Source organism: Miniopterus schreibersii (assembly GCF_964146895.1).
Source record: "Miniopterus schreibersii genome assembly, chromosome: 2".
Lineage (NCBI taxonomy): Eukaryota > Metazoa > Chordata > Mammalia > Chiroptera > Miniopteridae > Miniopterus > Miniopterus schreibersii.
The window spans coordinates 51913740-51937532 of record NC_138102.1 but is presented as its reverse complement, the minus strand read 5'-3'; the positions used below and the strand labels follow the sequence as shown (position 1 = coordinate 51937532).

Below are 23793 nucleotides of genomic sequence, written 5' to 3'. Positions count from 1 at the left end.
CATATCTAAATGTGTTCTGCTTCCAGGGCAAAGGGCTTTCATGTTCATTTTAATGTCATAAAATATAGGAATTTTCTTTTTAAATTATTAAATGTTAATTGAGTGTTTTAAGGGATAACATTTTAAAGTGTGTGCCTGTGTTTTAACCAGGTTGCCTATCCACTCTGAAGCATGTAGCCCACCCACCTACCAGGTTAGGACGCTGAGTGGGAAGCTCTCCCAGGATGGATTAGCAAAGCCCCAGAGAAAATGATCATTTTGGGGCCAGTTCACTCCAGTACAGCACCACTAATGTTCTTATCAATAGTCATTGAAGGAACCCGAGATACCTTGGGCGGAAGAAGTCTTCACTTACTGACATGATTTTCCCCCCTTTTACAGGAGACACTGGGAAAGCACTCTGTGTAATCCTTCCCCAGGAACAGTGAGTATATTCATTACTCTTTTCCTGTTAACTTGTCTCACAATTTTTGTCCCTTTATGCGATGCATGCTTACTTCCTCTGCTTTCCCCACGGAGGCCTCCGTTTTCTCTCTAACACTCCTCTCAAAAATGGAAGCAATTTCCTCTATCAAGTATTTACTCTTCTGGTTTTGTTTTGATCGCTCATGTTCACTCTACTCGCTAAGCTCTTTTTTAAAAGGCAGAGAACACAGGGGAAATTTTCTTTGAGCGCGTTAATGGTGACAAAGTAGAGATGCCGGCACCTCCTCAATAGTTTAAAGTTATTTATCTTTGAAAAATTTCTTCCCTGCCAGAGAAGGCCACCAGATGTGGGAAAATTTCAGAATGAGCTTGACTCATGCTGCATGTGGATGTGCTTTCCAGAATGCAGGTTCTAGCACAGGGAGAGTTCGATGAATGTCAAATGAATGAATACATAAAGATTGAGAAAACCAGAGCCAGCCCTACTGAATGCACATGCTGGCAATTCATAGTTTATAACTGAATCTAGGATTGTAAATACAGTTATAACCTGCCTGGCGGTATCCTGATTATGTTAATATGGTCTTAGCAACAGTGGTTTGAGGTAATTTGTTCTAAACCTGTGGTCAACTGGAAATATGATTCAAAGCTGTTCTGTGATTTTGAATTTCTTCTTCAATCTTCTTTACAAACTATTCTATGTTTTTGTTTTATTGTAAGCTTTCGTTTTTTTCATAAGTAGGTTTGAAATATATTGTAAATAACAAAATGAAGTCACAGGAAGAATATGTAAAGAAACAATGCCTTTTACATAGTGAAATGATTACTACAGTTTAAATTAACATATCATCATCTCCTTACATATCATCTCCTATCCAATCCTGCTTCTGGTCTGCTGGTGCCTGAGAGAACCCATGCATGTCGACTTTTAGGTGGAGGGACTTATTCAAAAAGGTGAGGTGGAACCAGCCAGGTTCCTTACACATGTAGGACTTGCCAGTGAACAATAGCAGCTTGTTGTACAGGAAGCGACAATAAAATATATATATATATATATATATATATTTGTGATGAGAGCAACTGAAATATACTCCCAATATCCAGTATTCAATATGGTACTATTAACTATAGTCATCATGCTATACATTACATTATCTTATGATTCCATTTATATGAAAAATAGAAAAGGCAAAACTATTATGTCAGAAAGCAGATCACTGGTTGCCAGGGCCAGGAAATAGAGGAAGGGATTGATTACATAGAGATACTATGTTTGAACTTTTTGGGGTGATGGAAGTGTTCAATATGATTGTGGTGGTGGTGACACTATTATATATATACTTTTAAGGCTGTACACACAAAAGCAGTAAAATTTTATTATATGTTAATTCTATGCCAATAAAAAAACAAATCAAACAAATAAGTATATCTTTGTTGTTGGGGAATGAAAGGGAAAAGAAACATTGCCTTATGAGGTAGAGGAGAAACTCATGGCAGAGCTGTACCCTGAGGCTGCCATCCCGCTTTGGGGTTATTTGCTATTCCTATTATCGCTGCCAAGGGCACAGCTTGTCCTTCAACTTTCTGGCCTATATTTAGGGAAAGGGCTTTGCTTTTGTTTTATTGTAGCTTAACTGAGACATGGTGGAATATTTTTCTATATTTGGGAGTGAAAAAGAAAACAATGATAGAGAACATTATGAATCTTTTAAAGAACCCAGCTTGCATTTTGTTCTCTGCATCTGATTGGCAAACATATTCTGTAAAGGGCAAGGGAGTAACCATTTAGGCTTGTGGGCCATCCCATCTCCATTGCAATTGCTCAACTCTGCAGTTGTAGCGTGAAAGCAGTAACTTAACAAAGTGTGTTCCAATAGAGTTTTTAAAAATCAGGCAAGGGCAAATTTTGCTTACAGGACATAATCTGCTCTAGATTGTCAGACCTGGTACATTCCCATGGGCAAAGTAAGCTCTTGACAAGTTTTCTACCTCATTAGCTTCATCTCCTAAGTGTTCCCCTTTGGATATTGGCACCCCTTATTTTCCAGATGAATGAGAAAGATTAAGAATCATCATCTCTTAATCTGATAGTTTTGTTCTGTTTTTCTTTTTTGTGTGTCTGAGGTTCTTACCCTCCCTTGGTTCAATGACATCAAACATCACCTGCTCCTTCAAGGGCTACTCACCCTCTAATGTCTAGAGTAGCCCCTACCTTTGTAAATCTAAAATAAATAAATTAAATAAATTAAATTAAAATCATAATCTTGTCAGATAATGATGCAAGAATTGCAACATCACTGTCCAAGACACAAATTCATCTAGTTAAGAACCAGAGATACATTTCCTCATGAAATTCCTGGAAACATAATACAATTGTTCTTGTTACTATTGGGTTTGTTGTTTGTTCAAAGCTGAGAATGCACGTATGGGCACATATTTGCTTTGGCTTTCTCCGTGAATCTTGTGTAATGCAGAAATAGCTTACTGCTCAGGTCAGAAGCATTATTGGTACAGGGGCTGAAAGGAGCTGGATTAAGTTTGGGAGAATGGGAGTATATACATCACCTCAGTATACAGGGGTGGACAAAAGTAGGTTTACAGTTGTGAGTATGTGGAACAGAGCATTTATTCTTGAATTATTTTTATTAATTATTGTATTCTTTTCTACATGAACAACTGTAAACCTACTTTTGTCCACCCCTGCATATTCCACTTACATTCCCACATCAGGTTTTACTGGGACTTTCATACAGAAAATTAGCCCTAAAATGATCGCTTCTTTAGCATAACAAAGCAAGAAGCCTGATTTGCCTCTGCTTCTACTCTAAGCTATTACTCCAAGTCAAAAGCTCAGTCAGTTTGGGATAAGAGCTTCTGACTCCTCTGTTTCTTGATGTTAAGAGTGATTTGACTATTATGATGTTCAGATAACTTTCAGTTCCTGCAGCTGGTACATGTACCCCAATCTTATTGCAGACAGGTGGTCATTGGGTTAGCTCATTGGAGATTGTGTGCCCTGACAGTGTGGTTGAATGTGTGTGTCCCAGGACATCTCTTGGCTCTGCCTGTCTGATGTCCCCCTGTGTCCTTTGACATATCTCTGTTATTGTGATTTTTTTTTTGTTTGTTTTGGCACTTTCTTATTCTCTGACACTACAAAATGCACCAGGCTCATATTGTGTATACTGCTTCAGCCTTCGAATCAGCCATTTAGCCAAGGAGCACTGGTTTCTTATATTAGAGAATGCAAATGATTTCACAAGATCTGGGTGAAAGGTATAACAAATAGCATTTTTCATCTAGGATTACAAGTAGGTAGGCTCCCTCTTGAGACTTTCTGTTGAGCACTGCCTTTGCAACACCTTTGTTCAGGATGGAGATTGGTGGTGCGAGGAAGTTTTAAGTCATTTCCCAAAAGGCACCATCAGTGTTGAGGAAAGGATGTTGTCACTGGAACATTTCTCCTGGCCGTTATGAATGAGAAAGAAGGAAGGACAGCATCCCTGGAATCTCTGCAATCTTCTCCTAGCACTGACCTCTGAGTTTAGCAGGGTCACAGGTGTGGCCGTTGATGCTGAGAGCTGCTTCATGAGAGAACTTGGGCATGAAATCTTTAAACTGAAGTTCTAAGTGCAGCCTGCCAGGGTTTTATGTGCTAATATCTGTTGTGTGCTTTTTGTACTCTAGAGGATGTAGTTGGGGCTAATGATTGAATCTGACTTCCTGATTTGGTGGTTAGTATGGTGACTTCTTACAGGGATGAAGTAGGGGTGAAATAATTTTCTGGAAAGGACTTGGTATAATAAACGGGAAAGGGGGGAGTGAAAAACAGAAGTTTTCTGGTTAAAAGTGATTGTTGATACTTTAATAAAAATGGAGATAATAGGTATTGATGCAGGTGTCTATCAGAAAAATGGAAATATACATCGGAAACGCAGAAGAAAAGATCTAGGTGAATGGATTTAGGAGCTGTTTTTATAGGCATTAATGAATTATTCTCTTTCATTGGTCTGACATGTTCCTTGAAAATTGTAGTATGTGTGCTGGAAATAGTAATATATCAATAGATTTTACTTCAAAAGGGATACATGAGTTGAATATGAAGATACTTTAAAGAATAAAACTCAATTTAATCACTCATACCTTTTAGGATATATGAGTATTAAAATCAAGATCTAAGTAGCGACAACAAATAAAGATTGGTTCAATGAACAGCCAGACTACAAAGTTATGAACATGTGCTGCATTCTAATGAGAGAACTGCTGTGATTATAGGAGCTGTTAGTGAATTGCATGTTTTAAAAAGTATAAATTACTTTTGTCTGAGAAATGTGAAAGTTATTTTCAGGGTTATATTTGTGTTTCATTTATAAATTACTTTTCTTGAGAGATATAGCTCTTTATTTGGGGTTATATTTTTATTTAACAGATAACAGTAGTAATACTTTATAACAGTATCTATCAGCCTTTCTGGTAAGTAATTAACTGTTGTACGTATATCTATGCTGATTGTTCGTGTCAGTTAAACTTACTGTGAACTGAAGAGGACAATTAAAGTCTCCTCAGTACCATATGTTTGAAATGTTGGAAGACAGTTTTGATATAAAGCTACACAGGGAAATAACTGAAAAATTAGAGATTTTATTTTTTAAAAGTAGTGTTAAAAATAAGCCATATATTCATGGGGAGAAAGCTTCAAGATCAGGAATGTGGTATACAGTTTATTAAGCCTACTGGACCCTCGATGTAGAAAAACTAAGTAATCTCTACTCTTTCAGTGCCCATCAGCATCATTTCTGGCATGGCGTATTCTGAATATTGGTGATGGCACAGGGATGTGACAAATATTTAGTTATTGCTTTCTTTTTTTCTGGACACATGGCAGACAGAGCCGAAGATCATTGTAATTTTGATGTTTCCTATTTTTGGCTCAGAACTCTTTTACACACTGTGATCCAAATGATTAGAATTAAAATACATAATATAACCTATTAGCTGTCTTTGTGCATGTGAAAACCTTATAAGAATACTAGTATATTTGGAAACCCCAGTTGGATCACTCAAAGACAGGAATGTTCAAGAACCAGGTGGGTTTCCAGTGCAAACATTTTCTGATTGCACCTTTGATTTAATTACTGTAATTTATCTTTGTGCTATTAAGTACTCCTCTTTAAATATCAGCACATTAGATTGAAAGTTCATTGGGTTTTTGCCAAAATCGTCTTAACCAGTACCATACCATCCTTATTTTAGGCAGGGTCCTGTGCAAATCAAAATCCGCTTTTGTCATGCTGCTTTCTGGTGCAGGTGCAGTGAGTTGGCCTTAAATAAGGCCAGATCTTAAGCCCCAGGACAAAATCAGCCAGAATCTCTCAGTACATTAATTACAATTTGCACATCAATGAAATCTGATACCCAAAGAAAAGTAGAGGGGAAAAAAAAAAGGCAACTTGGCCATGTTCCCCACTCCTTGGAATCAACACCCTTTCCCCCAAGCCCAAGTCGACCAGGAGCTCTGGCTGTGACTGGGACAAGCCTGAGGCACAGTGCTATAGGGATCCAGAAGGTTCTGTCTTTCCAAATGTGCATCAGTGTCAATCTGAGATATGATGTCCTGGGTTTCAGTCTTTAGTCTTGGTCTCAATCAGCTTTTACATGTCTCACTTTCCTTATCTACTGAGCTGCTTCTCACTTCTTTCTCCTTCACTCTCTTTTTAAATAGACCCCAAGGTCTGAACTGCACTGAACTCTCCCAGGCTCTAAACAAGGGCTGATATGAAGCCTCTCCATGCCCTTCATTCATATTCATTACAACATAACTGACTTTGGTTTTTATCTTTTTTCACCTTTAAGCCATGCAGTGAGCGATAAATCCCCGTAGGCAAAGAAAAGATGAACATGAAAAGGAAATTTTCTAAAATCTGAGAGAAAGGCATGCACAAAAATATGTATAGAAGAATAAATATACAGGAGCAGACATGTAGGAATGTATTGAAGCTCAGTGGTAATCAAGGTAATACCAATTCATAATATCATTTTCAAACACCAAAGTAACATGTTTTAAAAATGATAGTAAACTTAATGCTGATGAGACAGGAGTGGGATTTATATTGTTACTCAGAATGTAAATTGTTAGACCTTTCACAGAATATAATTTAGCAATATGTACTAAGAGTCTCTTGGTTCATTGTTTTCTCTTTTTAGGATTTAGTCTAAGAATCCTTTCAAACAGTTGAATAAATATTTCTGTAAAAATATATTATTAGTAAGCATGAAAACTGGAAGCAACATAAATATGCAACAACAGAGTTAAATATATTATAGTAATTAATGAGATGCCATAGTACATGGCCATTTAAAATGACACATTAAAGAATAGTTAATGTTAGCTGGACAAAATAAATATGTAGTAGAGTCTACCAGAGTATATTGTGATTTTAATTATGTAAGTATATATATTTATATATCAATCAAAGACATATAAAAATCAATCAGTTAAGTATTTTTAGATATGTTTTCACATTTCTTTTTTAACTCTATTCTATGTTCTCTAATATAGAAATAAAAATATGTTTCTACAATAAGCATACTAAAATATACTAAAAAGTAATATTTAGGATTTTTAAGTACAATTTTAATTTTTAAATAGTTAATATGTCAAATTATGATGTGCTTAACAAGTCAGTAAACATATTTTATCAGATGTTTTTAAATTTTAAATTGCACTACCACAAAGCATGATTTGTTACTGCCAATTATAATGAGTTAAGAAAAGATATTCTGGGGAGGAACTTGAAAATGTAAACAAAACATTGATATTTCTACCCTGAAAACAAATGAAAAGATCACAAGATATACTTTTTGTGTTTTCCCCTCTATGATTTCTCTCTGGAAGTGAATCATTTTGTCAGAATCATTAATTCTCTAAGTCAGTTGGGATGTCTTCTCTTGTCCTTTAGGAAGATACTGGCCCAGTGAAGGGGGCGGGGGTGGGAAGAAGTTAACCAAAGAACTTATATACATATATGCATGACCAAGGGACACAGACAATAGTGTGGTGAAGGCCTGGGGGTGGCGGGCACTGGGGGTGATGGGTTTGGGGTAGAGGTGGTCAATGGGGAAAAAAGGGGACACCTGTAACACTTTCAACAATAAAAATAAACTAAAAAAAAAATAAACTGAAGTGATAAAGCAGCATCCAGTGTGCCTGACTTAAGTAAGTCCTCACTTAACTGTGCTGATAGGTTCTGTGACTTTGAGAAAAATGTAGTATAATGAAACCAATCTTACCATATGCTGATTGATACAAACAAGAGTTAAGGTCCTATGGAAATGACATTATTGGAAGGCCTGCTGTACTCATTTAGGAGGCTTAATATTCTTTCCCATATTTCTTTAGAAAGAATATTACTTTGAGCCTGTCATCTTTTTCTTATTTTTTAAAATAAATATTTAAATACATTCTAATAAGTATTTTTAAAAATTAATATACTTCTCAATAAAAAGTACTCCAATATTGGAAAATTTCACAAGTTGTCAAATTCTTAAAAGCAAAAGGTTTGTCGCTTGGTGTTGATTTCCAACTGAGCTTGCATTTGAGATGTAAATATTGTTTTTAAAGACATGCTCCCATTGCAAGTAAATCAGGTGTCCTCACCCCACACCCCTTTCAGTCACATAGAGTTGCTGATTCCGGTTTTACAGTGATTCATTTTAATTAACTCACAGCTAGAGAACACGGTAGATAGATAGCAAGTCTCCAGGTTACATCATCTGACATGGATATAAGATTAGAAATTTTCTTTCATAAGCAGACTTTTTATGTAGTCTGCTTATTATATAGTTTATATAATAAACTATTTTCTAGATCTCCATTAAAAAAACCGCATTGCATGTGAAATTGTCTAGAGGCCAATACTTAGGGGCCTGACTCAAGCTATAGGAAATAAAAATGTATTAGCCAATTTATAACAAACAGAAGTGCTCATTAAATTAATACTAGTACAAAAACAATGCAGTTTCTATGAGAATGTTCTAACCTAATAAACTTATTAAGGAACTCAGGTTATGCAATAAATCCATAAGGTAGCTAGAGGATATTTCAAAATTTGGGCTGGCTTTAAGCAGGTGAAGTTTTATATTATCTGTTTGCCAGGGGGGAAAGCCAAGCCTACATAATGTTAATGTAAGAAATCATTCAAACCTGTGAAGAATTTCTGTGAGTTTATTTGAGCCAAACCGTCAACAATTGCCGTGAAGCCAAAACCTCAACGGATTGAGATAATGCTCCAGAGAATGTCCGTTTTGCACTTTGTTTTATAGATTACAATCAAAAGAGGAGACATAAGTGGGTTCCATGACATCCATTGGTGACAGATTAGGGAGGCAGGAGAAAGCAAAGCGGGGGAAACCTCTGGGACTGGATAAAAAGTAAAATGACGGACACACTTCTTTTACTTAGGTGGGTGCAGGATAGTTAACAGTCAGCAGTTAACTCAATAACAATGAGGGGATTTATGGTCTCCGAAGGGGTGCTTCTGCTTTGAGGGGTCCGGAAAAAGGAAAATTACTTTGACATTCCAATGATATGCTATTGTAGATGCAAAAAGACAATCAACAGGCTTAGTTAAGGTGAAAATTAACCTTTGTTAGGGAAAAGTGCTGCCTTAGGACGTGACTACTTACCATAGACTGCTTTTATTTTATTATTATTATTATTATTTAAATATATCTTTATTGATTTCAGAGAGAGGAAAGGAGAGGGAGAGAGAGAGACAGAAACATCAATGACGAGAGAGTCACTGATCGAGCCTGCAACCCGGGCATGTGCCCTGACCGGGAATCCAACCCCGATTGCCTGGATCCTAGGTCGATGCTCAACAGCTGAGCCACGCCCAGCCGGGCTAGACTGCTTTTAGTTTAAGAAGTTTTAATTGCAGACCATCCTTGTGGTTACTTACGGTGTCTGAGTTTGCAAGGCCGCCATGCAGGCCTTCCCTGAGCTTGTGAGGTTTAGCATGTGGCCCCTTTTTGTTCACAATACTGAGTCCTCTGCAAAAATCAACACAGGTTGTAGCAGAGTGGCATGAAAACCTGCCTTCTGATTTCTTTTTCTAACATACCAAATTGCCTCCGGAATTCAAGTTCCTCTTTGTGCTTGAGCAGCAGTCCTATTAGGGAGTGCTGGATTCAATCTGAGGATTATTTGTTCTACCCAGTGTTTGTTAGTTTGCTCCCCCTTTCGGGTCTGCTGTTATTCATTAGGTCTCTTTGGCTGTAATATGAAGCACCGTGACAGGAGCGACTCATCTTTTGTCTGTCAGTGTGGCCCAGACATAATGAGAGTACACAGCCTTTCTTTCATTTACTACCCAAACTCTTTTCTAAAAATCAGTTCAAACTGCATCAGCAATGTCAAGTTTATACATGCTTAAAAGAAAGCAGGCTTGTTCAAATTTCTCTAATTTTTACATTTGGCTGCAAAATATATCTTTTTAGTTAGTAATTGGGTTGATTCTGTACTATTTTATGAAATAAGTGTTTATTGTAAAAAACTTGGAAAAATTCCATATCATACAGTTCTAACCTTCTGATAAATTTTGTTTCATCCTTTAAGTATTTATATAAACTTATTTGCCTAGTTTATTCAAGTGATTTAAAAACATATACTGATCATGGACAATGTTCTACACACTGTAAGAGGACATTAAAGCTGTGTGTGTGTGTGTGTGTGTGTGTGTGTGTGTGTGTGTGTGTGTATGTGTGTTCTGCCTTCAAGTCACTCACAGTTTGAAGGTACAGAGATATAGGGCAAAAAGTTCTATTTGAGGAGTAATGTTACAGTTGAACCTTGAACAAATGGAGCTTGAAAATCCACATATAACTTTTGACTCCCCCAAAACTTTACTAATAGCCTACTGTTTACAGGAAGCCTTACCAATATCATAAACAGTCAATTAATACATATTTTGTATGTTATGTGTATTATATACTATATTCTTACAATAAAGTAAGCTAGAGAAAAGAATGTTATTAAGAAAATCATAAGGAAGAGAAAAATAACTACATTTACAGTACTGTATGTAGTTATTGAAAAAAATTCATGTATAAGTGGACCTGCACAGTTCAAACCCATGTTGCCATGTTCTTCAGGGTCAACTGTATGTGTGTATGTATATATATTTGTATGTGTATGTATATGTAATAGATATTATATACATATAATTTATATGTAATGAAATATATGTTAATGATACCATTATAATAACCCAGTTACTATTTAACAGGAAAGAAAGGAAGACTAAATAATGTAAGTATGCCATTTATACAGCTTTGGTAATTTAACGCTCTCCAAGCCTGCTCCCCACTAATTGGTAGGGGAAGGGACTGAACAAAGGCAGTTTGGACACATGCCCAGTAAGGTCTGAGTGATGTGGGAAGACGCTTATCTGTCAGTCACACCTGGGAACAGGTAATTGGCCAGAATAGGTGTGGCCACTGCAAGGGCACAGAACCTGAATATTTAAACTTCTGAACAAAGGGAATTCTTTCTCTTGGTTCTTGGCTCTCAGCCCTCTAGTTCTCTTGGGACTCCTGTTGCAGGGGCACATTTCCCTGCATTTGCCCATGTGGCCCCACATAATGGACTAATGGACTTTAATTAGTCTGACGCTCTGTAGCAGACCCGGCTGCAACGTGGAGCAGAAGCTCTGGGCATTGGCCTTGCTTTTGGCTCTACAGCAACCCCAGCTGCACTTCTTTCAGGTCTGGTTTAAGGGACATGGACTTCATAACTTGAGGAATGTAACTCCACATAAATAAAACCTTTTACCACATGTCATTCTCTCTGTGACTCTTAGAAAATTCATTTTCTAAAGATATCGTAAGAACCCCACCCACACAAGCAAGGGAGGAATTTGATTCTCTGGTAACAGTATCTTGTTTTCTTACTTCACAATATAATGAGCATTTTCCCACTTCATTAAAAATTTTATAACAGTGTCATGTAATGGTTGCATAATATTTCAAGATATGAGCCTTCTTTTTTTTATTTAGGCATTTCCCTAATAATAAATATGTAGGTTCTTTTTTTATTTTTAGAAATTATTAAATAATAAAATCTTGGTACTTACATTCTTTGCATCTCCAAATTTTAGAATAAGCTTCTACAGGAGAAATTTATGGGTCAAAAGCTTGAAAAATTTCAAAATTTAATACAACTGATGAATTACTTTGCAGAAAGGCTGTAGAAACTTACACTATCATTACAGAAAATATTAGAGTGACAATCATACCACTCTTATGCCAATATTTTATGTCACTTAAAAAACTTATTGCTGACATTTTTGTTGAAAAATGGTAAGTCCTTTTTTTAATGTACATTTCCTTGTTAGTAAATTTGTATATTTAAAATGTGTACATATAAAAGTACACTTAAAAAAATTCCTCAAGACCTCAACCCAGATTGGAATCTGGGAGCCGATAGGGGGAGCTCTCATACCCTACACTGATGCAAAGCCCTACAAGAGGAACTCTTTGGTCATAACAGTGCCCCCTAACTTCTTCCCCTCTGTGAAAGAATTTCCTCTTCTTTGTTCTATAGAACTTGCAGATGGTTCACCATGGCTTCATGTTCAGGATTACATTTTTTTTCTTTTGTCCTGAATAAACCCTTTTTGTTGGAGGAATATCTGACTTTTTTACTTAAGATCAACATATATAAATTTACATCATTCATATATGTATATATAAAGTTTTGTGTTTATTTTAAAAAATATTAGTTGACGCTTTTTCCTTAAATTTTTGGAATTTTTTTTTTTTTTTTGCTTGTAAGATTTTAAAATTTATTAACCCATTGTCATAGTTATGGTAACTATTTTTTTCCATTTTGTTTCCCTGCAATATTTTTACATTGGCTTTTTAGGAGCTGTAGAAATTTTGATGTTTTTGTTTATTTTGTTTTGGTGGATGGTGGAATGATTTTGTGACTTGAAAGCTCTGTGCTATCCAGGTGGTACTTTTTCATAGTTTTAATATTTATAGTCATCTCTTTATGGAATTCATCGAATATATTATATGATGTAGGTAATTATTTTTCTCAGTAGTAGATTTTTCTAAACATTTTTGTTGAATAGTCCAGTCATCTTTCTTCATTCAAAACAGATATTTTTTTCAACAATTTTAATAGCTTTTGTAGTATATATTTAATTGTATGTTTCAGGATATTTTGATAAATCCTAATGCCATATACAAAGAAATAAGAAATACTGTAACTTAAAGAAGCTAAATTTATATTGCATAGATTACTTTTGTCTTTTCCCGTGTTCATTCTTTTGCCACTTATATTTATTAACAAATCAAATTTTTAGATAATTTTTATATAAAGAAACTTTATATACTTTCATCAAAAGAAAACAAAGTGCTCCAAATAATGTTGAATTTGGAGAAGTATATCACTTAAGCAATGCACACTTGACTGAAGCAATTCAATCCATCTGACTTATTTTACAAGGTGATTCTGGGATCTGTGGACTAAAAGTTTTTCCTTTTGTCAAGGTTGAGATTTCATTCAGACCCACCTAATGTTTTCCATTGAGTACATCAGCAATAAAGAGAGAAAACTTATGAGCAAAGATGCTTGGTTTCTTGAGCTCCTGTCAGTAATAATAATAATAAACAATAAAATACATTAATTGCATGCTTTTTATGTAACAGGTGCCATTCTAAACACTTTAAATATTTAATTAACTAATTAAATCCTTACCACTATCCTATGAAATGGTTATTATTTTTATTTAGCATATGAGAAACTGAGGCTCAGAGAGGTTAAGTAACTTGTCCAATATAATGCAACTAATAGAATAGGTAGAGTATAATTTAATTAAATTCCTGAAGCCTTTAATTAAACTATATAAATAGCAACAGAAGAAACAATAGTGAAAAAATAAGTTTTGAATCCAATGTTTATAAGAACCCCAGTTGGCCTAGTTTAAGTCTGCTGATTATAGTTCTTAACCACTGAATAGTAATTCTTTTTTCGGGGGGTTAGAGGGGGGGAATGTACAGTGGGGAGAGTGAAAGGTTGATGATCATTAGTAAGTGGTCTCAAGGTCTGCAAATTTCTAGTGGAATCTTCTCTCAGCATGTAGGAAGTCCATTGTCAAGTCCGGGAAAGCAAATTTTAATGCATTAAATGAAAGAATAACTTTTGATGCTGTCTCTTAAAAATATATTTGGTTTTGGGTTGAGAAATTATCTTATGTTGCGATCAGTCTCATTACAAACTGAAACAAGTGAACTTTCTTTTGTAATAATGCTTCAGTGAAGAGGCAGTGTATTTTTCCAGCTGTTGACATTTAGTTATTGCCATCATTTACATACTGCATTTTAGAAACCATCTTTTCTCTTTTTATTGTTTAAATACTTAAGAGAAATTGTATTTTCCTATATCCCCACATGGTGACAAAAAAGAAATGAATATGAAATATTTATTTAAGCTCAAGTCTGGAGAAAGTAATTTAACTTTATAGAGGTAAACGAGATAGTCTTCACTGGCTAATATATCACAGGGCAATATAATTCTATAAAATACTTGGTGATATAGTAATAATGTGGCTTTTACTTACTTTTCTAGCACAAAATCCTGTAGATTATTGAACCAAACAAAAAGAGTTCCTCCTCTTCATGTTAGTAATTGTACTATATCATTCTAGTGTCACCTGAGATGATTATTAAAGTAAAATGTGCATTACAATGAGATAGTTCCATAAGGTACACATCAATCAAATTAGGGATCATAACTTTTTATTTTATATACTTTTATATTTAAATACAAAATGTTAAATTCAAATAATACTTATATAAAAACTTAAAATATATAGTATTGTCTTCTCCATCTCATGCCTATCCACTTTCTTCCTGGATATAACCAGTGTTGAAATTTAGCATGTATCCTTCTAGAACTTTATCACATATAGATATAGACATAGACATAGACATAGACATAGACATAGATATAGATATAGGTATAGATATAGATATAGATATAGGTATAGGTATAGGTATAGATATAGATATATGGTTCTAGGATTTTAAAAGGATATAGGGTCATACTATCCCTACATTTCTGCAAATTATTTTGTTACTTAAATATGTCTTGATATTTGCTAATAGATATTTTTAAGTGCTAGGCTTTTATTTTTTTAAAGGTTAGCATTGTCATTTGAACCATAGCCGACTAGAGTTGGCTCTGCAATCTCTGTGAAGAATTGGAATATGAAGAAGCAAGCATTTAAATGGAGGCACCAGCCAAGTCAGTGCTACAGAGCACTTAAGAGGCCCTGAAGCCTGAAGCCTAGTCTCTATGGAGATAGATTCTTGTTTCATACGTTAGCAACCATTATTCCTTTTTCTTCACATTCTCTAAAATCAAAACACATCTTCTGTCCTATCTTCTTCCAGATATGTTCCATAAGATATTTGGTCCACTGTCCCAGCTGCAGTGTTCTTTATAATGCCCCTCATTCTGTCCAAGGACTTTCACAAATCCCAAGGCATCCATTAATCTTTACCCTCTGAAGATCTCTATCATTTCCAGAAGGCAATTCAAATCACAATAAATCTTGCACTTTCAGACACAGTCTGGTGCACTTCCTTTTCTTCCTTGAAGGAGTCCAGCATTATCATTTGCATACTTTTGATACCCAGTAATGCCAATCCTGTTTGCCAGGACACAAAGCAAATCACAGAAAAAGAGGCCACAGCTGAGTAAACAGCACTTGTTGCAAAATATACTCATCACTAGATAAAACTGTAGAGCAGTCTTGGCTGCAGCACTTATAACCTTGGCTGGGATTCTCAGTAGAATTTGTCTCATCAGTTCTCACTGACTGAACACTCACGGCATGGGAAAAATATAAATGCGCATTCATTGACACATATTATTTACTGTAAAGATAAAGATATACACATATTGTATGCACATTATAAACATGCATCAGTAAGATACTTCAAAAATGACAACAAATTAGTGTTATGTGAGCATGGTCAGTGTATTAGATGTACACATGTTTATAGCATAGATTTCTAAGAGTGGAAATGCTGTGTAAGAGATGTTGAGGGACTTAATAGATTGGTAGTGAAGAAAGAAACTAATCCTTTCAATGCTCACTTCACTCCTTCTACATATTACACCAATGATGTTCCTATGAAATTACTCAGCCCTTCAGGGGAGATATAAGAAGTGTATAATTTGAATCTGAACTTCAAGGGTATTATCATCTACACGGGGAAGATAAAAATTTCACATTTTAAAAAGCTTAGATAAAAAGTGTTATTTTAGGTAGTGTTGAGTATGAGATTATAATAGAAAGGGGTAAAGAAAATCAAAAGGGCTCTAGGATCAAAGAAGACTTCTGTTCTGGGATATCAAAATTATAAAGGTGGGACTAGTTTGTTAAAGGCTAACTCTCTCAAAGAGACTACCTGGGAAATCTAGACAAAATTATAGAAAAATGTCTATAAGAAAGTATTAGGTAGCTCTCAAGTTAACAAGGACTCAATGGGCCAAGGGCCCAGAAGAAGAAAAAGGAAAAAAGAAACGAACGTTTGGTACCACTTTTTTCTTCAAAGCATTTGCCCATTTTCATGGGGCTCGTTGAGATGCTTACAAGCTGAGATAAACTCCTATAAATCTCAGGGGGCTGTAGGTCAGAAACTAGAGTCTAGGGACCACCAAGAAAAGGGCCTGGCCTACACTCAAGGCTTCCCCTTGGTATTAGTGTAGGACTAGATCCTTGGAGTAAGAGTGACCTTTTATAAAGAGCAGCATTCACAAAGCCAGAAGCTTTGCTTTGAAGCCTCTCAGTATCAGATGGATAATACCGTGACCATAACTGCCTGCCAGTGAGCTTATCCAGGGACTCAAATTAACTCTCCAATCTTTCAAATAAAATTCCTGGCTTTCAATCACAAATTACCAAGCATGGGAGGAAATGAGATTACATGATTGAAAACTGGAAACATAAATAGAAGATAGACATAGGTCCACAAGACATTTAGATATTGAAGTCAATGAACAAAGACTTCAAGATAATTGTGTGCCCCAGTTAGTGCAGTTACCTATTCAGCAGGTATTGATGTAAGCTTACTTGGTCAGATTCACTAGTTCCTGTTACCTGCAGACTGTCTCTTTTGGGCCACTTAGTTTACTTTCTTTGCTTTATGTGCTGTTTTCTCTATGTGAACTTCCACTTTAAACTGCCCTTTGTGTGCATGTTTATAACTTGCACTTGAAGACACCTTTCTGAAAACTGCCAATTCATCCCCAGTTCTTCATTTCCCAGCAGTCTCAGATGACTTCCTTCCAAACCTATAATCCCTTTCTCCCCATTAAAAATGAAGAGTTGTAAGAGACCTTAAGGGAGATGTGTAAGTCAGCTATATTAATTAGAAACAGCCTTGAACATTTCCTGCTGAGTTTGGGAGTAACACAGAAAACTACACAGAAGTGGAGACTGGAAATCCCAGACACTTTTCAAATTTATGTTTCTTGGTAATAACTTTGTCTCATTTGGACAGTGAACCTCAGTCCCCTAACACAGCTGATATTAGAGCAGGTAATCTTTCTTCTGCAGGCCAGCATGGGCACCTTCCCTGCTTGTCTTAACCCCTCTCCCATGAAGAAGTTTAGTGCTTCAGTTGAGAATTTAAGGTGCTGGTAAATGGTTGAAATCATCTCCTCAAACAAGGCATCATACTGTTCCTATTTACATAATAATTACAGACAACTGAGGTTTATTTAATTATGTCCATAATCTGCAGAGAATTCTTTATTAGAAGTTTACTGGAAAGAAAGGGGGACCCAAAATCCCCTTTGTAAGAGAAACCACACAGATGTAGTTGACATGTTTTTACTGTCTGCTTAATAACCTTTCTTCTCCTCCTTGTCTAACAGCAGCAACACCCTACCCCACGTCTCGTTTCCTCACCACTCTAGTGAAGCCATCAAAGAAAAGAGCTTGTCTTTATGGCCAAAGGGATGGACTCGTGATCCAGAGCTGGCCAAAGCTGGGTCAGTTAGAGTTCTACTTTATAGTTACATTATCCCTTCCCTACACACACACACACACACACACACACACACCACCCCTGAATTTAGGTATGGCTGAGATTAGCTCTAGGCCTGAGTTCAGCCATGTAAGACAGCACATTACTTTTCTTCATAAGATGAATTTGAGCTGAGTTTCTTTCACTTGCACTGAGAGAGTCTTGAGTAGCTCAAGTGTGAGAATGGGTGGAAATTATCTAAAACAGAGAACTATATAGAAAGGAGAGCCTCCTCTGAAGTGTACAAACAATGGAACTCAACTGTGAAGAAGCTTCCACACAGCTAGAGTTAGATTCTAGGGTCTTTACCATGAGCCTATTAACTTTGTATATATGATGATTAGAAAATATCACACATACTTTTTACAAGTATTATTAAAATTTTTGTCCCTTTTAAAGAGGGAGAATCCAGAAGAAAAATGGACATCAAGAAATAGGTCATTCTTTCAGCATGCCTTAAAATTCTGTATCAAACAATGAATTACTTTATGTTAAAGGGGGTTATATTTTTGAAAATTGTTATATAATGGGATTGTTTAAAAGATGCCTTTGAAGCATTAACATTTTTACTTTCTTGTACCCTTCTATCTATTAGCTCTTATTAATATTTAAAGAAAATGAAGCTGCATTTCTTAACAAAAATTGGACAGTTGAAAAGTCCATTATCATATTGGACTTTTTCCCATTATTTGGAAGCAGAGGATGTTTATCTTTTTAAAGCTCTTGTGGTTGAATGTTTTAACACCGAAGATCTTTCTTATGTACATGACACTTGAAAATGAAGTCTTGCCTGAAATGAGTTAATCCAAAACTGAAACAATAATTATTTGTCAAGATCAAGACATGACATGTTAATTTATTTAGAACACAGTAGGGCCGTCCCTAGTCATACTAAAACATATTTGGTGGATTATTCTTAACCACATTTGATAGAAACATTTCCAAAATTAATTAAATATAATCTTATTATACCGAATAGTCTAAACTTGCCTTCTATTTACTTTTCAAATAGTAAATCTCTGTTGGCTGACCACAGATATCATTGTAATGATCAGTTACTGTGGGACAGGTTGATGCCCTCTGTTGCTTTTTAGATACATAAATTCATTTGTCCCAGTTGTAAATGATTTCAGTCTGGTGCGGTTTTGATGTGTTCACCTTCGTAGTTTTCTGTCTCTTTCTTTACTGTCAAAGTCCCAGCTGTCCCTTCTCCTCTCAACATTATAGACTCAGCAACCTCCCAGTTCCCTCTTGTTCTCGCTCTTCCTCATCATTATCTACAGGTCTCACATGAGCTTGGTAAACTCTGTTTTGACCACTCTATAGTCTCTTTGGCTGACTTCTGATCTTGGAATGTGAGGCTAGTAGATAAACATACTGAATAAATGAAGGGGTATTCACCTTCCTTATAATGATAAAGAAACTGTTACCTGTTTTCAGATGGTGAAAACTAACATTAGAGGCCTCAGATAATGTTGAAAAACCTAGCCAGGTTAGTCAGAAAAGAGTATTTTATTAAACATTTTAGAAATAGAAAACATTCTCAATAATTATTCATTTAAGAAAGAAGGAATTTTGGAGGGTTCTTTTATTTCTTCTTGTTTTGATTTGAAAGGTCCTAAAAGTAAGGGCTTGTTTATTACATTTCTAAAAGGCTAAGAGCACATGAATATTGTCCTCAAATGGAGTCATCAATAATTGAAGAATACAATAGAAAGGTTTCTATAGAATGTTTAAAATTGCAAAGCCCAAGGATAAGATGATCTAGAAACTCACCAGGGGAAAACTAAAATGATAAATTTGTTCATCACCACCCTGCAAATGTGCAGTTACTGAACACTTGACTTCATTTCGCTAAAATATAAAATAGCATTTTAGTTATCTGAAGACATTGACATATGGAAGGTGTTTGGGAATTTATGCCAGTTGAACAATTATTTAATAAATTAACGAACAAGATATTATTGGACGTTGTCTGTATGCATAGAACATCCCAGGTGGCGTGGGGGAAGTAGTAATCGAATCACATCATGCTGTTGCTATGCCCATGGGATATCCTGCCATCAGATCACGACTGTTCCCTGCCAAAAAACCCCCAGTACCTCATTTAAAAATGACTGTCATGTATGTTTTTCAGTTTCTAAATGGGGTACTAGAAATAGTAGAAAGAAGCAGGACAGTGGTATTGCAATGTAGGCAATACAAAGAATTCCTCCAAAATGTATCTGATGAAGAGGAATATTATTACAAAAAGTGTCTGAGTTCCAGTTGGTCAGAGAGGGTTTTTTAATTTGCTTTGGGCTTAAAATGACTAAATGTCAATTTTTCATAACATTAGAGAGATAGTGAGAGCAGAATTACAGGAAGAAACAAAAGAAATGATTTACTCTCTATTCCCTTTTCTGTTCTTGGTTGTGTTTAATTAGCCTCTCATATGAAGGTGTGTATTTGTATTATGAGAAGGGGCTTCCTCTGTAAGAACACCTTGTCCGGATCAACACAGGTGCAGGGGGTCAGGTGTTCTCAGAGGTCCTTCCTGGCAAAACAGGAATGTGAAAGAGGAAATAATGAATGTAGAAACATAATTTTTGGTGTGTTTCCAGTAATGACAGGCAAATCAAATATCCTAAAATAGCCTTGACACAAAACACATGGGCACATTGGCTGATATATAATCTACATTCTTTAAATGCATAAATGAGCTCAAAAGAAATACAGAAAATTTGCAAGGGCCAGTGATGAAGAATTTGCAAAGGAGAGGAGAAAGAAACTAAATCTGGGCTGTTCTGCCAGGTGTAGGGGAGCATTGTAGATCTTAACGATCAAGGGACTTAAATTGTAATGACTTCATGGAAGTAGGGGTAGATAAAGTTTTAGGCTTTTATAAAGAAGAGAGTTCAAATTAATGCTTTCACAAATTCTAGAATTTTTAAAGGACTACATCATTGTATAATATATCTGCCACAGGCTAAGGAAGATGACAGGTAAACTTGCCTATCTTGGCTTATACTTTGGAGAGCTTTTTAAAAATCTGTCATAATTTGTCACTCTAGTCCTGTCCTCACAGGGATTGGATTTGAAAGTCATGTATATGTGACCTTAGCAAAAAATAAAAATTAATTTTTCAAAATGGTTCTTGACTGACAATACTCATGGGACGCCTGGTAGAAGCAAATGTAAAATCTCTGGAGAACTCCAACTCAGGTCCTTAAGTTTCTTGTGGATGTAATTTCATAAAAAATGAGTTTACAACCTAAAATTGAAAAAATACAAAAGGAAATAATCATCAGTTAGCCATAGTCATTAGAGACAAAAAAGAACATATTTAGAATACCAAGAACTTCAAGTAGTACCTATTATTGAATATTAATTATAAGTATGTTTAAATAATGAAAATGATGATAAATTTAATAAAAAACATGAAACACAAGGAAGATACTAGCAGACCTGATTTGCAAAAGAATAATATAGCCTTTTTAGAAATTTGACACAATTACCAAGAATATACACATTTTTCACAAGCACATGTGAAAACTGGAAAAATAGTTCCCGTTGTAAGTTTACAGAACACGTTTCCACAAATTTCAAATAATTTGTATCAGAAACACACTATTCTTTTTAAAACATTTATCTGTATTGTTAAAAGTATTACAGATGTCCCCTTTCCTACACACTGATCCTTTCTACCCAGCCTTTGCTCCCTGAGCCCCCCCGCCCCAGACCTTTACTGAACTATGGTCTGTGTCCATGGGTTCTGCATATATGCATATAAGTTCTTTGCTTAATCTTTTCCCACCCCCACCTCCCCCCTTCCCTCTGAGATTCATCAGTCCTTTCCATGCTTAAACACAATGCAATTAAGTTAGACATCAGTATAAAAAAGACTGAAGGCTAATGGAAAGTAACTGAGCTCCCAAATGGGGAGAAGCGGGAGGACATGGCTCATTGCCTAAGGCAGGATTTGCTTTTTCACTCAGACTTGCTGAACATCCCTGCCCTTCAGTTTATGACTTTTCACTTAAGGGCTCTTGGGAAGTTATGGCACTTTTAGAATAACTCCTTTTTTCCTGATATAATGATGCTTTCACCCTAATGACAATAACTTAATATGCTACAATAAGGGAAATATCAACATTATTGCTTCCAAAACATATACAACAGCCTCTAGTAGAGAATATTTTAAGGGGCAAATGTGAATAGTGCACCGTATTTGGATGACCTAAAAAATTTTGTTTTGAGGATGTTTCACGTAGAAACAGGATGTAGGCCACAATGATCCCAGTAGTGAGGGATACGAGTGTCAATTGGTATAACAGAATGGATCTCCCCTATTGCAGGTTACCTGACACAAACTACTTTACATATGATTTTATTAACAGAATTTGGGATGTTTCCCTCAAGTCTTCTAGGAATACGATCTCATCAAAGAAATATATTTTTGTCTTTTTCTTTCCTGCATAAACTTTATTTTACTTCATGTCCTACTGTATTGTTCACTGCTTCAAACAATATTAAATAATAGTACTGTGGAATATTATTACTTGATTAATGAATTTAATGACCATGTTTCTAGTGAAACAATTTTAGAAATGGTTGTTTGAAAATGTTCTCAGTTTGGTCATCAGTTGGCCTTCGATTTCTACTTCATTTCTAGTCAGCGTTGGCAATTTACTTTTTAGAAAATTATTCACTGTATGGTGACAATTTAAAAACACTTTATTTTTCTTATGTTTTCTCTTCCCTTATAAGATTAGTTCATGGACTTTGTTTTTCTTGCTGATTGATCTGATTATATTTTTAGCATTTTATTAAATTTTCAAAGAACCAGCTTAGATTTATTAATTGTACTGTGTAATGTGTATAATTTGGCTATAATTTTTAGTAATTCTTTCCCCTGGTTTCCAGTAGGATTGATTCTTTGTATTTTCATAAAATTAAAAGTTGAAAGCTGAGTTCATTGCGTTCTCTCTCACCTCCAACAATAAACACTATTTAATTCAAGGTGTTTGTCTTTGAACACAGCATTTTCCCCAGACCTACCCTTTGATATATTGTGTTCTTATTTTTATTGATTTATAAAAATAACTGGTGGTATTTTTTTGTAGTATTTTTCCTTAACTTAGAGTCATTTGGGAACATGCTTTTTTAGGTTAAAAGATGCTGTAATTTGTGGTTGAAAATTGATATTATTAGTTTATTTTTGTTAAATTTTAATCAGATAATGAGGCTAGTAAAATTTTTGCCTTTTGAACTTACTACATTTTCCTCATGACCTAAAGTTCTGGTATAAGGCACTTGTCAGATTTCCAAGAAAATATCCATTACCAATGACCATGTCATAGAAATCCATTTATTCTTCTAAGAAGTAGGTCATAGACTTGAGACTTTTAGACTAAAAAAATATATAGCTATTTTTTTCTTGAAGCAATTTAAAAAATAGAGTTTGTATTAATCCACCTGTGTTTTAAGTCTAAAACTTTTCTCCTATATATGCCAGTCAGATTTCTAATCTACAATTATTTAATAACCAAAACCAGTGGGCATAATGCAAATAAAATTTCATAATTAATCAATTGTGTACTTCAATTCATGTTATACAACCTTGTGCTATGGACAAGTGCACTAATTCTATTATATATTCAATTATGGTGAATATAATGGCTGAAGGAACTATAATATTATTATTTACAGTTATAGTTTATGACTATATAGAAAAAAGACAAAGTTTCCTTTAGGAACAGATCCTATTTTTAGCCTACCATTTGTTGGACAATTTGGGTTAGTAAAGATGGGCTCATTTTATGGGTTGAAAGGAGATGATGGAATTAAAATACTGAACCACTCTGCACAAGAAGACAAGGTGAATTTGGGATTTTCACAGTAAACTAGAGAGGAAGATGTAGTAAAACGTCCGAGAAAATTTTGAAAGAAAGGAAGACAGCACAAAAGTTATGGGGGAGGTTAAACATAGAATTACAATATGACCCAGCAATTACACTTCTACTTATCTACCCAAAAGAACTGGAAATAGGTTTTCAAACAAAAACTTATACATGAATAGTCACTGCAGCACTATTCACAATAGTAGCTCAAAGGTAGAAACAACGCATATGTGCTTGACTGAATGCATGGGCAAACAGGATGTGGTCTGGCCATACAATGAAATATTATTCAGCTATAAAAAGGAATAAAATACTGATACATGTTACAACAGGATAAACGTTGAACACATTATGCTAAGAAGTCAGATGTAAAAGGCCA

The 23793-nt window shown here is 35.2% G+C and overlaps 1 long non-coding RNA gene across 3 annotated transcripts in view; it reads right to left on the bottom strand.

Annotated features, from left to right (window-relative positions):
• Positions 1-18361: 18361 nt before the first annotated feature.
• LOC308553392 overlaps positions 18362-23793 on the bottom strand; it is a 31800-nt gene continuing 26368 nt past the window's right edge. Inside the window, exon 3 of one of the 3 annotated variants that reach the window (XR_013998238.1) lies at positions 18362-20785. This is a non-coding gene — a long non-coding RNA (uncharacterized lncRNA). The remainder of the gene's footprint in view (positions 20786-23793) is intronic. The other 2 variants (XR_013998240.1, XR_013998239.1) reach the window with 2 other exon arrangements.